The following is an 18159-nucleotide window of genomic DNA, read 5'->3' on the forward strand; positions in this document are numbered from 1 at the left end:
CTCCAAAAGCCTGCCAATTATAACCATCTTTTATTATGTGTTCTGCTGTTGCTTGATGAGTAGATTTTTTATCTATCCAATTAAACAATTTTAATGAAAATAATCAGTTATTGATAATGTAATGTAAACAGATAGATAGAAAATCTACTCACCAAGTAGTGGCAGGGCAACATACACACAAAAGGATTTAACTTTTACAAGCTTTCAGAGCCAGTGGCTCCTTCTTCTGGCAGAAGAATTGAAGGGGTAGGAAGAGGGGTGAAGGAATGGGACTGGAGAGGTTTAGGGAAAGGGGTACAGTTGAGAAAAGTCATCCAGAACCCTGGGTCAAGGGACACTTACCAGATGGGATGAGAAGGAAAGACTGATTGTTCAGTCTTTTCTTCTCATCCCATCCATTGAGTCTCCCCTGACCTTAGGTCCTGGGTGACTTTTCAGAACTGCAACCCTTTTCCTAAACCTCTCCAATCCTTTTCCTTTACCACTCTTCCTTCCCCTTCAACCCTTCTGCCTAAAGAGGGAGCCACTGTCTCTGAAAGCTTGTGAAAGTTAAATCCTTCTGTATGTGTGTGTTTCCCTGCCACTGCTTGGTGAGTAGATTTTATCTACCTATTTACATCAAACTGAATGAAACGTTTGTTAACAAAAAGTCAGAAGCAGAAAATATTTTTAAAAATCATTTTTTAAATGTTGCAGAGAAAAGAGAATCCAGCTAGCCATTAGAAGATGCAAGACTATATGTGGAAAAGGCAATACCTATGCAATTTGACAAAACTGAAATCCAACCCACCTCTCCTACTGAAATTAGGAAAATAATAAATTCACTCAAAAGTAAAAGTTCACATGGAATTGATGACATTTCCAAAAGAGAACTAAAACCTTGTTCCCAACAGATAAGTACAATTCTCAGCCAGATATGTAGAAGCTCAGTGAAACAGGGCATTTTTCCAGATAGACTGAAATATGATATTGTCAAATCATTGCATAAAAAGACGATAGGGCTCATGCTAATAACTACCATCCAATCTCACTTCTGACAGCTTTATTCAATATTCTCAAGAAAGTTATGTATTCAAGAGTAGCTTCATGTATTTGTAAAAATGAAGTACTAAAAAAATGTCAGTTTGGTTTTCAGAAAGGCTTTTCAACAGAAAATGCTATATATATGCTTTCACTAATAATAATGAAAATAATAATAATAATAAATGGTTTATTTGTCCATAATAACTTAACAGTCATGGACATAGTTTACAAACACAAGAACATAAAAAAAGGTTTAGCAGTAAAGATAAATTATACACAATAACATCAAAAATCCTTGATGGAACACAAACATTTATCAATTAACAGTTGCTTTAATTTTGTGTTAAATATGTTTCCTTTTAACAATTTTATATTATTTGGCAATCTGTTATAAAAATATCTTCCAGTAGAAAATGGACTATGATCTGTTGCTCTTTTATTATTAAATTTTATGTAGTAATCCTCTCCTTTTCTTGTATTATAATTATGGATTTCACCATTGATTACACTATGCTCTATACTTTCTTTTACAAACAGTATATTTCTGAAAACATACAATGAATACACTGTTAGTATGTTATACTTAATGAAATATTCTGTACAGGACTGATGCTTACTAATATTAGCTATTATCCTAATTGCTCTTTTCTGGGCTCTAAAAGCCCTATCCATATATATTGCTGGTGCCAACCCAAATCTCGATACCATATTGTAGGTGGTAGTGTACAATTCCAAAATAGATTTGTCTTAAAACAGGTTGTGCTATTATGCTAGGAAGGTGTTTTAGCAAGTAGGTGTTACAGGAGATTTTTTTTACAAATGTAGCTGATGTGTTCCTTTCATTTAAGATGTTCATCTACTATAATACTAAGGACTTTATGTTTAACAACTGTTTCAACTGATAGCTTTGGTTCTGTTAGTGCCAATTTGTTTTGGTGAGATATTCTGTGATGAGGCTAATGTTCTATGCATTATTTTGCACTGCTAACTACTTTGTAGGGCCCCAGCTTATGAAGGAGGTATCATCAGCACAATTTACTAGGTTTGAATTTTGTGGAATTATTATATAATTGATAAACACAATAAACAAAAAATGCCTATATCTAATGCTTCCCTGATGTACTCCATAGTTAAGAATTTTATAAGATGATTTTACTGTTTGTGTATGTCTCCCAGTTGTATACTACAGCTTTACACATTGTCTCCTGTCAGCAAGGTAGGATCTTAACAAATCTAATGCTACTCCTCTAACTCCATAGGTTTCGAATTTATATAAAAGAACAGAATGACTTACATAGTCAAAAGCCTTGGATAGCTCTAAAAAGGTGCAATAACTTTGTTTCCATCATCAAGTTTATTTAATACCACTTGCAAAAATGAAGCTACAGCTGTTTTTGTAGGCCGGACGTTCCTGAAATCATGCTGACAGTTTTTTTTAATGGATTGCACTTACAGAAAAAAGATTCAAGTTGATCAAGAAGTAGTCTTTCCAACAGCTTACTGTGTATTGATGTCAATGGAATAGGCCTATAATTTTGTATATCTGTAGTTATTCTCTTTTTACGCACTGGTCTTATTTCAGTGACTTAAGAGCTCATGAAATGACCCCTTACTGAAAGAGCTGTTTATAAAATGTTGTAGTGACTTTGTTAATTCATTACTGCATTCTTTTAGGAATTTCGGTAAGGTGTCATCCAGGCCACTGGATGTATTAGCTTTTAAGTTGGAAATGGTTTTCAAAATTTCCATTTCTGTAACACACTTCAGGAAGAACGAATTACTGACATTTCTGGGATTTAGCACCTATGGTGGATCAATCACATCCTCCCTACTCATCTTACTAAACTGGTCTCTGAATCTCTCACATATTTCCTTTGGGTTGCTCAGCAATTTTTCATTGTCACTTATGTTATTGCACACTGCATTGTCTCTCTCTCCTCTTTCCTTATTTACTATATTCCACACTGTTCTGGTATACTCCACACCGTCAAATATTAAATGATCTGAATAACTGAACCTCGCCCACTGGGATATTTTGTGATCTCTCAAAGGCTTTTGACTGTGTGAATCATGGAATTCTTCTAGAGAAGCTTAAGTATTGTGGTATGAGTGGGACAGTGCACAAATTGTTTAAGGATACAGGGTGCTTTTCTGGCTCAATATTATGTGAGAATCAACACCTGTGCCTTTCAGGCACTGTTTATGGGTCAAAGGAAGCGTCCAATTCCACCGGTCAGCTCTGACCCATGAAGTAAGTCTGTTGTGGTGTGTGACATCACGAAGGTGCGGAGTTTAGTTTGTGAGAGTGGCGTGTTTGTAGGTGTTTTGATGTGATCGGTCGTGCTCTCTGGTGGTGTGTTTATGTGTCGTGTTTTAGGTGATATTTTTGTTTTAGTTTGCATGTGTGGTGTTTTTGTAGATGGCATATTGTTGCGGTCGGTGGTTCTCTCTGGTGGTGTGTTTATGGGTAGCGCGTAAAGTGGTGTTTGGGTTTCATTTGCGCGGTAGCGTTGCACATGTGTGGTATCGGTGGTGACTGTGCTTTCAGAGGAATATTTTTCAGTGAGTTAACAATTTTGGTTCTGTCATGTCAACGTTATAGTAATTTTTTTTCTGTTTGTCTTGTGTGAATTTTGGTAAATTGCTTTGTTTATGTCTTTGATAGGTATGGATATGACTGACAAGGTCAAGAGTTTTCAGTTGTTGGACAATGATGGGGGACAGTGCGTTGTCTCTAATAAAATTTCTTCAGCTATTCGGCCTGTTGGCTGAAGGTATGAAGTGTTCAGTGTGTTGTGAAGAAATGAGGCTCACTTAAGTTCCGGCGCCTCAGACCAGGGACAGCTATATGTGGAGATGCCGTAAGGATAACAGGTCAAGGGAAGTGTTTAATTACAATTTTGATTTTCTAGGTGTTTTTTGTGGTACGATTAAGTGTGGTGGTGGTGAAATTTTTGAGATTTATAGTGTGGTAGCGGCTGTTTCTGTTGACATATATAGGTCAAAGGAAGTGATCAATTCCAGTGGATTTTTGTGTGTAGAGGAGGTTGTGGGCTCATGTTATTTTAGTGTTTTTCGTCATTTGGTGTAGTGGTGTGTGTTTGTATTTAGTTTGTCCCCACCCAAAAACCCCCAATTTCCCCCGCTTGTCCCGTTAGTTTCATTATATTTTTTGGAGGAATATCTGTTTGGTGGTTTTTCGATCTATTTTTGTGTTTGTTGTGATGTTTACATGATGATGTCATAGGAACGGTATGGGAGTTGTTGTGAATGGTCATTTCCGCCATAGGGGTGACGTCATTGGTCAAAGCAGAGGGGTTGAATCGGATGCTTCTGTTATCCCCAAGCAACAGTGCAGGAATCAAATTCGGAGAGAGCACACAACATTGCAGGACCTGCACAACATTGCAGCTTCTTATAACTTGCCTTCAAAGACAGTCAGACATCAAAATGATGCCATCAACGTCATTGTTGGACACTGAAAATAAATTTTAAATTAAACTTTGAGAGAATGTTAATGGCTACATGGCTGATAATGTACATATATCCTGGTGTAGATCTTACTGAACCAGAATGGAGCACATGAATATTTGAGGTATTGAAATATTACCATGAAATGGTTGATAATTAGTGGTACAAAGCTTCACCAATGGATCTTTTTTGGGCTGATGAAAGAGCTACCTTTTTTTTTGCCAGCAATGACTTCTGAAAACATTGACACTATCTTTTTCTTTTCATCTGACAATGCTTCTTGGGCTAGCATTTGTGCTTACTTGGGCCAAGATTGCTTCCCTCTCATCAATTACAGACACATCTTCATCATCAATAACAAGTGCATCTGACACTACACGATTTTGAAGGGGAACTTCACCTCTGCCCTTCTTTTCTGTTTGGCAAACGATATGAATGTGCTTACACATATTTAATCCTATAATCAATGCATGTGTAAGAATACCGATGAATGCACACTTCACATTTACTGCACACTAATTTACACTTGCAAAACATCATTGTCTTTCACAAGGCAGACATCGTTTGATTTTGAAGACAGTACTTCCCAACCACTGTCTTCCTTAGTAATGAAGTCATTCATTAGAATAGACTCAAAGTCATCTGTTAAAATAGACTTGTGTATAGCATGAATGTCTTTTATTGTACTAGTTACCTTTCCTTTCACAATCACAATAAGCCTATCAAACAGCTTTGCAGTTACAAATGACATCAGTGCAGATATACCTTTGTCCAGACTTTTCACTTACTTTGCATTAGTATGTACATATTTCAAAGCCTTGTGCATCCCCTCCAGGTGCATATTTATATTGAGTCCATCTTGCATCCTGTGACAATATGCCAAACAGTTTGCATTTTTTTCATAACAGGTCTTGAATTAATGACCAAATTTGGATGTATCTGGATTACTATACAGCTTATGGACTGCTTTTTGCAGTGATTCTTCCAATACAGCAACATCTCTTACCTTCATTAATGTCTTGACAAGCTTGTACACCTCAGTTCTCTTGTCCTTATGCAAAACTTTACTGTTAATGTTGTTCTTCCATGTTCCATCCACATGCCAGGTGCCATTCAAGTCTCTTTTTAGGAGGCCCCATTGCTCTGTTCCAAGCAGTACTGTAAGTTTCTGCCAGATCTGATATGAATACCTTGGGGCAGATATGTCCAACTTGAGTCCTTATGTAGTTGAAAAATATATTTAACAAATCACTGTAATTTCTGTTGGAAATGAGAAAGTGGATAGAAATCCTTGCCTCATATCATCCTGTACTAGTATTGTGCTAAGTTCAAAATTGTAGCCATTTAGACCATCAATCCCATCAACAGAAATATAATCACTTCCATATTATGCCAATAATTCATCATGTGCAGTGTTCATTATCACTAACATGAAATCCTCGCTTCTCAATTCCGGGTGCTGGTCAGCGATTTTTTCTTGAGGCTTATAAAATAATACACACGAATTATCACTTTGCTTAACTTCTTGTACCCAAGGTTTGACACTGATGGCATCATTTTGATGTCAGACTGACTCTGAAGCCAAATTATAAGAAGCTGCAATGTTATGCAGGTCCTGTAATGTTGCGAGATGTACTCTATCCAAATTTGAATCCTGCACTGTTGATCAGATTTTGTCAAGAACAATGGGAAACAGGTTTCCTACAGCAATTTCTGCAGCTATGGTCTCATGTTCTTGTGGTGTTGGATTCAAATGACAAAGTCTAGATCAGGTCCAACATGAGTCAACACAAAATTAACAAGGCACTTTTCATCGTTATAGAGGATTTTAATCTCTGCAGGGCATTTTCCATCAATTTTGTTACTACCTGCCATTTTGAGGTGTCTCATACCTTCATCTTTGGAAGGAAACTGACCTGAATTATGGCAAACATACTTACAGGTTGAGCAATCATCAACAAATTTAATGCCACGGTGTTTGATGAATCTGGATTGTGTAGTATGTTCAATTTTCTCTTTCCACTTCAAAAATTCACCTTCACTAGAAAACTTCAGATTTCACACATATTTGACTCTGCTTCAAATGTGCATATCATACACTTCAACCTCTTCTGCTGCTTCATTACACCATGAACATCTTGTTGGTGGTGTTTTAAACTTCTTTTCAAGTAAAACTTTTGTCACATTTGTAGCACTGATAGGAACATGAAGGTTCATTATTTGTAACATGAGATACAATTTTGTTCAACTACTGTGGGTGCACTGTGGAAATATGCTGCCTCAGAGTCTTCAATAATTGTAATCGTTTCCACAAATTTCACCCTTAAAAGCACTCGTTTTAAATGTTGCAATTACACAAGCTGCTAAGAAGTACAAGGTGGTGGCCGCTCTACTGCCGAGTGGAACAGGAGAGGAAATGACTAGTAGTGGTGCAGTGTACCCTCCACAGTGGACCGTACAGTGGCTTGCGGAGTACCTATGAGATGTTATTCTACATTTTACCAGGGAAAACTCGGGAATGTTATTAAATCACAAGGAATTCTACATCTAACTGTAGCATTGAAACTGAGTTTTATTGAGTTTTATAAATTGCAAATTTTAAAATAACTTGTATTTGAAAATGTGTTACTTATACGAATATTATTCCATATAAATTAGTGATGTTCAAAAATTGATTAAACTACTGATTATGGCTGGTATATAGTACAGCTAAGAGAAAGGAAAAGTCATTATTGTGGTATCCTGCCCCCCCCCCCAACCTCCCCTCCCCACCCCACCCTACCTTCCCCTCATACCTTTACTTTATCAGCAGCGTATTGACACGTTCATGCTCCTCACACCTTGAATTCCCAGGAATTTTTTTTCCATGTTTGAGTAGCCATCCTGGAAGTAGCTTAGGGCTATTAAATTATTAATATTGCCGTTGGGCATTATTTCCTTTGCACTGAAGAGGTGATGCAGTTAAAGTGAAGTACATTTGCAAGAGTTGCACTATTCCACAATGTAATATGAAATACAGCATGTGGAATAATGTTCTCCTTCAGATTTATTGAGGCTGTTGTGACAGTCCAAAAGAAGTCAGTAGTGTCCCTGTGAGAGCTTTTGTAGTGTATGTGTTTCATTGCACATGAATGAATGTTAATGTGATAACTCACGTCTCATGTTTTAATCAATGTATTTGCAGATCCTATTCCTAATTTACTATATTTTTCGTATTCAGTATTTTGATTTGATTTACATAATGCCCATGTGATGTCCTATCCCTATCCTAATTTATTACACTGTGACACCCAACTAATTTAACGTACACAGTACATTCTTTTTTTATTTTTTGTGTTTACCTGATACTTTGTTGTTTTGTGTGATCATTACTAAGCTAAGCAAATACTGTTTTTTTTTTTCAGTTTTAGATAATTTTAGCCATGAGTACTGTAATATGTTTCAACCAAATTATTATCTGTTTCACCAACTAAAGTATTTGGCTCCTTGAAACAGTAATCATACCGAATCGCGTTATTTGTTTCAAAGCTTTTGAGGAGGATTTAAATTTTCGATGTAGTGGGGAAAATGTTTTTGTTTTCTTGAAGTGTTCAGAGTTTAATATTTCATTTAGTAAGCATTTGATTTACTATTTTGAACTACAGATATCTGACAGTTGGTCACTTACAGCTTATTCCCTTATTTGTTTTATTCAGATGTCTGTCAGATGTCAATAAAAGTATATCCTTACAGAATTTGTTTCTTATTGATTACCTTGTCCATTTAACATAACTGAAATAACCCATTGGAGAAATGAAGGGGTACCATTAAAAGCTCATCACTTGATAAGTATTTGTTAATGAAATGGTCATCCTAGCAATGTTACGTAGTGATATACACCTTACAAATGGTGCTGCATTGCTTCTCAGTCAATACACAATGCATGGTCACAGCTCTCACCATCACAAAAATCCGGCTGTTTAATAATGTGCTGCGTATATCCTTCTCAGTACCTGTGGCTGCCTGAGTTGTGAACTAGTGTTGACAACTGTCAGTGCTATCTTATGATGTCTGTGCTGTACATAGTTGAGCTGCTCGGAGGAACAAAATGGTAAGCACCAAAATCACAGTTTCGACATACAGCGCATCTAAAGTTTCAATTGATCTGCAAATCTGAATAATTTTTTTTGAACGGTCGTTTTATCCTGTAGTGATTCTAACATCTATCTCCTACTGGACAGATGTAAATGAAACTCAGAAATGACTGAAACAAATGAAATATACAAAAATTATTACATTACCATACACCATTAACAGCACATAGTAATAGAACATTACATATTAATTTTTACAGTAAGTCTTGAACACTTTACTGAAACTGCAAAATCATTCATCACTCTCATTACTAATGTCTTTTTCATCCAAAACTATTGGCTTTAGAGATAGGAAAAATCCATGGTGGACAGGAGGTATGTAATTTAGGAACGACAGGACGTCAGCAACTTTCTTCTTTACAATAAGCCTTGGCCCATTGTATTTAAGTCGAAGCGTAGGAACTGGTCCTTGCCTTCCACATTTCCTGAATCTTATTTTATGCCAAATGTCATGACAAAATGTCTCGCTGATGAATAAAGATGATCGATATTCGGAGGTCACCTTCCACCTACATACTTTCCTTAAGTTGACATCTCGACCATCAACTGTCTTCTTTCTGAAGACAAACGCTTCTTTAGAACGTCGTATTTGATAGAAATCCTCTCTTTTCATATTATATACAAGCAATGGATTCTTCTTAGCCGACTTCTTGATGGTCTCACACCACTGATCTGGACAGTACACATCTTGTACTTGTCGGCGAACGTAATATTCAACTGTCGCGAAATCTCTATTGGAAGGCAACATTGAGTGCCCGCTCACGGGGAAGTGATGTTCAATCACACGAAATCTACCAGTTGAAATTAGATATTTCCAAAACAGTACCATGTTCCAGTTCTTATTTTGGCCACAGCAGTTAGCAGATATTGCAATGAGAGTCTCTCCTTTTATGTCGTTTTCCTCAAAGTAACGTAAAAGGCAGCTAAAAATTCCCTCTGATCCACGGGCAGCAGTAGTCTCATTCCACAAAAAGCAGTGCCCTTTCTTCTTGACACAATCATGAACATTGAGATTATACAACCAAATCTTCCTTTTGTAAAAATCTGGACCACAACTTAACTTAGGAACTGGGAGAGTCTGCTGCAAGTCAAAAGTCACAACATGTAGATTACTGTCTGCTTCTGCTCGTTTTGTCTGGATTTCAATGTTACCTTGCTCTGCTTCTGCCAGACGTTGGTGTAATTCCAACTGATGCTCCAGACTTACTTTCAGTTGGGGGGGCATCAGTGCTCTCAATTTGCACTTTGAGCATGTCACAAGTCTTACACGTATGATTCTTTGGTGACTTTACTCCTGTATTATACTCTTCACTGAAAATTCACCTGTACTTGTCTGTAGATACAGGCTCTTGCAGTAAACACTCTTATAGCGCTCGTAACAGGAGGTGATTGTTGCATCTGTGCCCAGGTACAATCTGGAACGATTGTTTGAGCGTCTGTAATGACTCTCGTATTTCGGTATTTTGTCGATGTGTTCCCTGATTTGGTTACAACTAGTTTCAGAGTAAGCATGCAAACGTACGGTATGCTTGCCGCATTTGTCCTGGGGTGGGCAATATGATCTGATTCGCTATTAACCTGTGTAACAACAAAAACTACTACTACCGTTACGATTATTATTATTACATGTACCAATATAAATGAGACATGCGCAGTCACACACCACATAGCCAAGAAAATGTAGCCATTCTAAAATAATCTCAAAATTAACATACTTCAGGAACATAATGGTATGTACATGCACTTACCATTATGTTCGTGAAACATACTAAAGACAGTATATTTACAAAATAACATACCTCTGAGGCATCTGAATCATTAGGAATGTATTCTGGATCCCTCTCGAAGATATTAGTATCATTGGAAGTATATTCCTCGTCTTCTGCCATGTTCACTGTTGCCATATTCTGGGAGATGATTTTACTTGCCACCATTCTCTCTGTCACTTACCATTATGTTTCCGCAACAGACGGATAGTGCCGCTTACCATTAAGACCCGCCCTGACATCTGTTGAGTGAATTTGGAACTACTAGTAAGTTTACTGCATTGTGCATCCCACAGGTGATGTCATTAGCCATCTACCGCAAAATACACGGCGATGGCGCTTACCATTGTGTTCCCCTGAGCAGCTCAGTTCTCAATGTGCAGTTCTACACTGAACACCCAAGATTATTTCATCAAAAGGATTCTTTCTGGCTAATCAAAAATTCACGGCCTTCTTCTAATGTAGAAAATACACACACACACACACACACACACACACACACACACACACACACACACACACACACACACACACACACACACGTTCATGCAACCACAACTCTCTCACAAACGAGCACTGTGTCTGGCCATGAACAAGGCCTTTTGGCCAAAAGTGCTCACATGTATAGCAGTCTTTTTGTTGTGTTTGTGTGTGGTGAGTGCCCTTTCAAAATTAAAATATTGGACCTTATGCAGCTAACAGTTTATAATATTTGAAAGTCTGATGGAGATATGTGAAAACTCATAGAATAATTTCCATCTTCATGTGTCTTCAGCTGGTATGTTCACGCAAGACATGGGAACTCTAAACTGTTTTTTTTTAATTACGATTTAACTGTTAGGAAACAAAGCTAAAAGATTCTTTGCACGAGAGGGGTACCTTGCATTAATGAGGTAGGCAAAGTGTTTTCCTGTGAGTATTGATTCTGCATAAAATTCCATTTAGAATCTCTGGAGTTTTTATTGCCATCTAGTGTCAACTTCTGCATCTGGCCAGTGGATAACCTTACAGGACACTGTTATAAAATAAACTTTTTTGCATGCTACAGTCATCATACACACACATTTGTAAAGCAGCTGAGTGCTTAACATGGTGAAGTAAAGTTTTCTCAAAATACGTTATGTATCCTAGTGCATCCCTATGTCACTCCCAATCACAACCCCGAGCCATAGGGGTAATATCCCTGTGGAAGATCCATGTGCAAGACCTGCCCAATTCACTAGCCCAGTACTTTCTATTCCAGTCCACAGGCTTATCCTAACCTATTGAAGAGACCAGGCCTGCTTTGAAAGTAGTTGTGTTATATACCAGCTCTGCTGCAGTAATTGTTCAGATTTTTATATTGGTATGACTATCAACCAGCTGTCAGTGAGGATGAATGACCACCACAAAACTGTGGCCAAGAACAAAGTGGACCACATTGTAGCACAGCAAGCAGCTTACATAACATACTTGATTTCAATAGCTGATTCACAACCCAGGCCATCTTGATCATCCCCTTCATCACCAGCATTTCTAAACTGCACAAATGGGAGTCATCCTTACAACAAATTCTCCACTCCTGAAATTATATCCTCCTCAAATTAAGCTAACCTACTGACCCTGCATCTTCTACCCAACTGATTCCAGCCCCCTCTGTCCTGTCACCTCACAATTTGGCTCCTCTCACCCCCACCATGTGCTGTTCTCAATCATTGTATCCACCGGTCTTTTTTCTTCTCTGCTTCTCTCCTTTCTGCTCCCCATCTTCTCCCTTCCACACAGCTTCTCGATGCAGCACCTGTCTGCCGTATCCTGCCCCCTCTAGTTCCTGCGTGCCCTGCCAGAAGGACAGATTCCTTTTTCCTCACCCATATTCCACTGTCCCTCCCCCTTCCCTGCCCTGATCTGGATTATTGCTTCTGTTCAACACGTTTCTGTTGCAGTATGGGTGGAGGTAGCAGTTGTGTGTATGAGGTGTTCTACCTTGTGTGAACGTGTGTGCGTTTCTCTTTTCTGAAAAGGTCACTGGCGAAAAGCTTATATGTATATTTACGAAGAGTATCAATCTATCCTTTTCATAGTATTATTGACTTTCCATTGTTAGATTTTTATTTGAAACATTAATGGAAGATCACAATTGTGAACTGGCCAGGAGTTGAATGCAGGTACCTGATTATCTAGAACAGTGTGATCACCAGTAAGGATATTTCATTCTTCCATTAATATTTGAAAAACACCTCACACCCAGCTGCATAGTGAATGATTTTGCCTGAGACAGGTTAAATGGAACAAAAAATCCGAGGACACGAGGGATATGAAAGTGTGAGGTGAGAGGAAACAAAACATCATCTAAAAAGTGATCTTCTGAGGGAGTATATAGAAGAAAGAAACACATGCACATAGTTTTTCAGTAATTTGGTTTAGTTATATGTAGGTGAATGGAGAAAGAGCAATCTATCTAGTTACTTTACATGGAGAATCTGTCAACACTGAAACTTCAGCTTGCTATTCTCATGGTGTCAAATTTATATTAAAATGAATCCTCTGACAACACAAACAAAACTTAGTGCACATAATAAAATTACACAAATGTGGACATGTGTTATTACATTGTTGTGAAAAGAGCCCTTGTGGATGCAAATGAATAATAGTGAGTAACATAATGGCTTTCTGAGTTTGTTCTACATAAAAACTGTAATGGTGGAAAACATTATTTGGATCAGTGTTATGTGGGTGGTAGCTGCTAAGAGAGCAAATATTGACACTCAGCAGAACTAACCTAATTTAGATAAAATAACTTTGCAGGGGGGGGGGGGGGGGGGGAGGAAGGTTTATTTCTTTGATTCTGAGAGAATGTGATGAACAATTGTGCATTAATGGATCATCCTTGTAAACAACACAAAAAGAAAACATTTTCAACTTAAACATCCCTGATTTGCTACAGTCAATGATCCCGGTAAGAGGTGAAAAATGCCAGTTTTTAGAGGTACATGACAACTCTGTGGAAAGTTACAAGTTTGCAAATTCAGAAACAATGAATTTTAGACATATATGTCTCACGTTCAAGGACTGTATTGTGATTCTAGTAAAAAGGTGCAGCAATGGAAATTTTTTCATAGGAAAATAAATTAATAGAGCTTCACATTATTAGATAACATGACCTCACTTCCAACAGCTACTCCTTTTCCCTCCCTACTCCAGGCTGTTGTTGGACAGCAGTCGAGGTCTCCTGGGGTACAGTGGAACCTTTGTTAATACTCGTATCAGTGTGTTGTCACCTGGTGACGTCCATAGAATGTTGTAAGTCTGCATATCTGCTGCTTCCAATTTTGTCTGCATGGTGCATATATCGACATGAAATTATTATTTTTTTAAATACTTAAAACTGTTCATATGGTTGCAGTGTTGTATTTATTCATCCAGGGATGAGGACGGCATAGGAAATTTACACTTGTATTATAGATTTTATTTAACATTGTGCCACCCAATATTCCCTCACATTCAATCATCAGCACTTTTGTTAGTGAAATTAATGAATTAATGTCACATTCACATTATGGAATATACAATGACAGGAAGCACAGTGGCATTGGCTAATATTATATTACAGCAAACAATAAAAAACAGTGCTTGTTTCACAAAGATTTCAAGTCAGTATCATGCAACTGCAATGCATATAAAGGTCATGCAAGAGTGCAGAAGAATTTAAGTATTTTCAGGTGTGAGCATTAAATAAGTATCCTTGCTTTTCTACATGGAAGGCAGGTATTACAAAACTGAACACTTGCTGAGGGTTGAGCGAAGCGTCCGATCCCACCCGTCGGCTTTGACCCTTGACGTAAGGCTGTTGTGGTGTGTGACATCATGACGACACAGAGTTTGGTTTGTGAGTGTGGCGTGCTTGTAGATGTCATTGTGTTGTGGTTTGTTGTGCCCTCTGGTGGTGTGTTTAGGGCTTTCGTTTGTGTGGTGTAATGGGTTCAGTTTGGTCTTGCTCATTGTACTGAATTGTTCGAGTGTTGGCTGTGTTTCTAGCAGAATTCGTTTCAGTGAGCAAACGATTTAGTGGTTTTGTGTGAAAGTTAATGTAGTGCTGTTCGCTGTAGGTCGTGTGTTAATTTGAGTAAATTAATTGGTTGTTGTTTTTGTTCAGGTATGGATATGAACGATAAGATCGATAAGATTAACAGCACTCATCTGCATGCTATGATGGGAAATTCTTCGTTGGAGCTGATTAAGTTTTTACAGCTTTTTGGGTTACTAGCCGAGATCGTGAAGTGCTCATTTTGTTGGCAAGAAATGAGATTGGCTAAAGTTCCGGCATCTCGGACCAGGGATGGTTATATGTGGCTACCGAAACAATGGCATTTGGCGTTCCATACGGCGCGGTTCCTTGTTCGATAAGTGTAGGTTCGGCATGCACGAGATTGTACTGATGAGGTATTATTTTTGTTATAGACCCTCACATAGTTTTTGCGCGCATGAGACTGGTGTGAGTGAGAGGAGTGTGCTTGACTGGTTTTCATTTAGTTGTGAAGTATGTTCTGAGTTTATTAAGTACAGGGGTAACTTTGGGGAGGGGGGGGGGGCTGGGGTTGTTGTGGAGGTGGACGAGTCGCAGTTTGGGAAAAGGAAGTATGGGAGGGGTAATTCTGTGGTCGGTGTCTGGGTGTGGGGGGATGTTGTTCTGGGGGGTTGGTGTTCCGAATGTGTTTTCAGGGTTGTGGAAGGGAGGTCTAAGGCGGAATTAGTGGGGTTAATTGAGGAGAATATAGAACCAGGGTCCATAGTAGTTTCAGATGCATTTTCTTCATATAGGGGGTTGGGTGAGAGGGGATTCAATCATTTAATTGTTAACCATAGCTTAGAGTTCAAAAATTATGATACGGGAGCTTGTACAAATACTATAGAGGGGACGTGGGGGCTGTTAAGTCAGTTCTTGGGAGGGGGAAGAGGCGCTCTTCCAACCTTCAGTCTCATTTAGATGAGTACTGTTGGCGGAAGAGCGTCCCTGAGGGCTATTGTTTTTTTCGGGTTTTTTAAAGGGCTTTTAGTAAAATGTATAGCCCGAAAATGGTTAGTTATGGTGGTTTGGGAGGGTGGGTGGGTGGCTGTAACTCAAGGGGGGGGGGTTTATTTCGTCTTAGAGTGTTTGTGGGGGAGGGGGAGGTTGGGTTGGTTGGGGAGGGGATGAGGTGGGGGTGGGTTGGGTCATTCTTTTGGCTGGTTTTTTTTTCGTTGGTATGTGTTTGGGGGGGGGGGGGGGGGACGCGTGCGCCTGTGTGCGATTGTGGTGGCTGGAACTTTGTTGTGGTAAGTTTTTATTTTTTTGTTTTTAGTGAAGTGTTCCATTATAACGAGTGGTTGTGGCTGTTGGTGTTCCGGTATCGGGAGATGTTTTTGGGCTATATAGGTCAAGGGAAGTGTTCAGCCCCAATTTATGCGATCGCGAGGTGCTGTTTAGCTATACTGGTGAAGGAAAGTGGTAGATTCTAAGTTGTGGTATTGGGATCAGCTGGTTAGCTATACAGGCCAAGGGAAGTGGTTGATTCTAATTTGTAGTATCGGGAGCTGCTGTTGAGCTATATAGGTCAAGGGAGGTGTTCGATCCCAATTTGTGGGATCAGGAGCTGCAATTGAGCTATATAGGTCAAGGGAAATGTTCGATAGTAATTTATGGGATCGATAAGTGCTGTTTAGCTATACAGGTAAGGGAAGTGGTAGATTCAAACTTGTGGTATCGGGAGCTGCTGTTGATCTATATAGGTCAAGGGAAGTGTTCGATCCTAATTTATGGGATCGGTAGCTGCTGTTCAGCTATATAGGTCAAGGGAGGTGTCCGATTCCTGATGATATTGTGTTTAGTGAAATTTGGGAAGTTTTGTGTTGTCGGTTATTTTCGTCTTTGTCTCTGCTTTTGTATGGGGGTGGGTGTCTAAATTTGTTTATATTTAGTTTGTGCCCACCCAAAAAGCCCCCATTTCCCACGAATGTACTGTTAGTGTCATTAGGCTTTTTGTGTTACGTGTGTGTGTTTTTCGATGTATTTTCTTCTTTATAATGTTTACGTAACGACTTTATATGCGTCATATTCGATTCGTGGTTTATGGTCGTGTCCGCCATATTTGTGACGTCATGGGTCAAAGCAGACGTGTGGGATCGGACGCTTACGTATTTCCCTCGCTGACTTGGTTTCACCTGTGACAGCAACTTCTACAGAAAATGTAGGTGAAAATGACAGCACCTGAACTTACACCGGATTCTCTAAACACAAGTACTCGGTATTTAGGTGAATAGCTTCGCAAGAATAGACCTCAGTGTGGTGAAAAGTAAAACCAAACTGAAAACTGTAACCTCAATGCTTGCGGCATATTTATGTAGCACAATCAGAAAGAGAATAATGAGAATAACTTGGAGAATGTAGAGCAACATAGCAGCTGAGAGGTAACTTTCAGAATTTAGACAGTATGTGACAAAATACAAATTTTGACTGAAGTTCTGCAGGGGAGCCAAATCACTGTATTGCTGCCAGTGCAACCCAAACTTTCTGTGTGTATGATTCACACAGTTTCGCTGCAAAGTTTTAAGGGTGTAAAAAGAATTTAGCAATGCAATCAAGAACATTGGTTTTGGCAATAAAAACGCCATTTAGTAGTTGTTTCATGCCGTTCCATTCTGCTAAAATGTTTTCAACCACGTCCCAATTATTAAGTTCAGATTAGATTCAGTTTTCGTTCCATAGACCCAAAAATGAGTTGATTCTCATGAGTGTAGAACAAGTCAGAAAGTGTGAAATAGAAAACAAAACATTTGAATACTCACGACCCTGATTATTTATAAGGAAGTTGTCAAACTGTGTGAATACAATACAGTTAACTGGAAATGCTAATATTAACAGAATGAAACATAGATACGCACTTTCAATAAAATTATCGTACACAAGATACCTATCTTGATTGTTGTGACCAACTGCTGTCAAAACTGAAATCTAGCAGACATTAAAGTACGATAAGATGGGTTTGAATGACACTGACGAAATTATATAAAAATGTTTAACAACAGACAGCTATAAATATCTCAGACACAAAAGAAGGTCTCAAAGCAATCTCGTGCCTGCAATAAGCAAGTAGTCACAAGAGTTCACAAGTAAAAATCCACCAATACCACATGCAAATACTAATGAAGTATGTCACATATATAAATGTCTGACTGTTTGCTTTACGCGCATATACATTGTCTCACTCTTATATTCATTAATTTTGATGAGGTAATCAAGACATCGATTTTGGCTTGTTTATGCACAACACTGACTATAGACAATCGAGATAATAGACTGCATCCTTGACGTTACTCCCAACAGAATTTCTTACACTAAGTGAGTTGATGGAAATTGACACTCACTGCAGTTAACAAATATCAGGTTTTCTGGTATACTGCAGACGAAGGCCCATGAAGTAAAAAAGAGTATGGATACCAATTTTATTTTTGTTTTTATTGATGATTTTTCAACTAACATATTCAATGTACATGATTCTGTTTCCTTAATAGTACGCTCTTTTCACAATGGTACCGGAGAAACTGAATTTCGTACAAATTACTGATTTTCTCCCTTGTTTTTATGACTGGCATATCTGTGGCACTAACGACTTTGATGTCGAGGCTGAATGGCCGGGTCTTGTGCAATGTCCGGGGCTAGATTAGATTAGATTAATACTAGTTCCATGGATCATGAATACGATATTTCGTAATGATGTGGAACGAGTCAAATTTTCCAATACATGACG

At 38.5% G+C, this 18159-nt stretch overlaps 1 long non-coding RNA gene across 1 annotated transcript in view; it reads right to left on the reverse strand.

Moving 5' to 3' along the window:
• Nucleotides 1–17822, reverse strand: part of LOC126458653 (uncharacterized) — a 57892-nt gene extending 40070 nt beyond the window's left edge. The window contains exon 1 of the long non-coding RNA XR_007585672.1: nt 17777–17822. This is a non-coding gene — a long non-coding RNA (uncharacterized LOC126458653). The remainder of the gene's footprint in view (nt 1–17776) is intronic.
• Nucleotides 17823–18159: the final 337 nt, after the last annotated feature.

The sequence above is a fragment of the Schistocerca serialis genome, chromosome 1, assembly GCF_023864345.2.
Source record: "Schistocerca serialis cubense isolate TAMUIC-IGC-003099 chromosome 1, iqSchSeri2.2, whole genome shotgun sequence".
In the NCBI taxonomy this organism is placed as follows: Eukaryota; Metazoa; Arthropoda; class Insecta; order Orthoptera; family Acrididae; genus Schistocerca; species Schistocerca serialis.